The sequence below is a fragment of the Egretta garzetta genome, unplaced genomic scaffold, assembly GCF_000687185.1.
Source record: "Egretta garzetta isolate BGI_Z169 unplaced genomic scaffold, ASM68718v1 scaffold536, whole genome shotgun sequence".
In the NCBI taxonomy this organism is placed as follows: Eukaryota; Metazoa; Chordata; class Aves; order Pelecaniformes; family Ardeidae; genus Egretta; species Egretta garzetta.
The window spans coordinates 960658-963072 of NW_009260068.1; positions in this window are offsets into that span (position 1 = coordinate 960658).

A 2415-nucleotide genomic window follows, 5' to 3' on the forward strand; every position below is an offset into this window, starting at 1 on the left:
AGAGGCCGCCCGTCCCCACGCCGGTTCTCGGTGACCAGAAATACACCTCAGATTCCATCCCGTACCAACTCTCCGCCATCCCGAGGCGTGTTTATTTTCTCTCCGGTAGACCAGAGGGCCCACAAGCGAGAGCAAGCTGAAGCACGTAAATTGTGCCAGGCCTTTAAAGCGGGTAAGGACCGTTAGAGCGGTCTAAACAGGAGCCTTACCAACCTCTGCAGGTGCTGGTCCTGCATTTGGGGTGGGCGCCCCTGGCCTGGCACCGGGTCAGAACTGGATAAAGGCTTAATCTCTAATCTGAACTTGAACTCCCCATGGGTAGAGGAAGGTATGCACCAGCCCTGTGTTCACTCACCGGACCCCAAGCCTGGCTTAGGCAGCGTTATTGACGTCTCTTTTCACTAGGGCATATATCAGCTCTATTTGTCAGCCTGTAATTACAGCCTTTGCGCTGTTTCTTTCCTTCATGAAATTAGCTGAACTGTGCAGACATTAGACCTGCACTTTTGGCACAGTATCCCCCAGTATCGAGTTGTGTTTAGCATTAGTAGGATGCAGGAATGGGAAAACAAGGCCGAAGACAGAATTTTAGCAGATGCATGACGTTCCCACAGGTTTTATAAAAATGGGCTGATGTGTATCAGGAATCGGCGTTGACATTAGAGGAATGACCATGCGGTGAGCTCAGCTATTACTTGCCGCCTCTTCCCCATCCCATTGTTGGCAGGTGGTTGGGAGAACTGGATGGCAATTCGGGGAAACGAAAGTTTCAAAGGAACAGGAAGGTCACAGGGAAAATGAGAGCATTGAAGAGTGAGAGGAAGGAGCGTAGCATATAAATCTAGCAAAACTGAGTTTCGTTTGTTCATGGAACGATTTGTTCCTCTCTGTTAATTGGGTAAGATGGGGAAGACGGTGGTGACAACTCAGCAAGGTCCTTTCTGAAGTAATAAGGCTGGTCAGAGAAATTACGTTTCTCCCTCCCGAATATCCCCTTCAGTCAAATAACCCCCATCAGTCATTACTGTCCAGCCCTGAAGATTAGGAGTCGGACAGTTGCAAGCATAAGCTCCTATTGTTGGTTCCCCAATGCTGAATTTTTTGCAAGGGGCTGCTGACGCAGGAGAGAAATGCCACAGATTGGTAAACCCTTGCACAAAAAAAATTGCTGGGGAGTACGGTGAACAAAAAGCAGAAGTGGAACGTGTCTGGCAGAGAGAAGGGTCCCAGCTCTCGGCAGCAGCAGCTGCTGCAAGGTTCGGATGCCAACCTGAGCCTTACGGAAAGGTATTTCCCCCTGTGGAGATGCAAGACACTTTGGCTGATCTGGGTCTAAACGCAGAGAGAAAAACATAGATGGCATTTCAGACTTGCCCATTTAACACTGCGATCTACCTGAGCTCGAAATCTTCATGGGAAAAAAACCAGAATTAAAAGGCAAAAAATTGCAATTTAAAGGCTACTCAAGTACACAGTCCTGAACGAGTAGCTTCTAGATATCCTTGGACCTAACAGAAGTGGGCCTGGAAGGGATTAAAAGAAATACAAAAGCATGAGTAACTGGAATAAGTAAACACCGACTATTTCCTTTTCCCTGATATTTGCTTTAGTTAGGTTTATGCATACAGACATCAAGTGACGCGAGACTCTCTCTTCCGCTCACTCATTCCACCCTCACGCTTCAGCACACGGAGTTCACTGATCTTATCTGGGAACTTCTCCTAAAATAAAACAAGCAAAATCGAGAGAATACCAGAAATGACATATAATTTCTCCGCAGAGTGTGATACTGTAAGAGTTTGTGCTGGAAGCTGAACCTACCAGCAAGATTCCCAAGAAAGCATCTCGTCTCCGGGCTGTGCAATTGCACTTGAAGAGAAAGCAAAAGAGGCTGCAAACAGCTCCTAAAGAAGGGGCAGGTGGTTGGGAATCCCCCTGCAACACAATGCATTTGAATCATAGAATCCTAGAATGTTTTGGGTGGGAAGGGACCCCCAGAGGTTACCCAGCCCAACCCCCCTGCAGGAGCAGGGACACCTTGAACCACATCAGGTTGCTCACAGCCCCGGCCAACCTGGCCTGGAATGGTCCCAGGGATGGGGCCTCCACCCCCTCTCTGGGCAACCCCTGACAGGGTTTCACCACCCTCACTGCAAAGAATTTCTTCCTTAGATCCAGTCTAAACCTACCCTTGGTTTAGTTTCAAGCCATCCCCCCTTGTCCTGTCCCAGCTGGCCCTACTAAAAAGCTTGTCCCCCCCTTTCCTCTGGGCCCCCTTGAAGCCCTGAGCGGCCGCACTCAGCTCTGCCCGCAGCCTTCTCTTCTCCAGACTGAACACCCCCAACTCTCCCAGCCTGGCCTCAGAGCAGAGGGGCTCCAGCCCTCGGAGCATTTTAGTAGCCCTCCCCTGGCCCC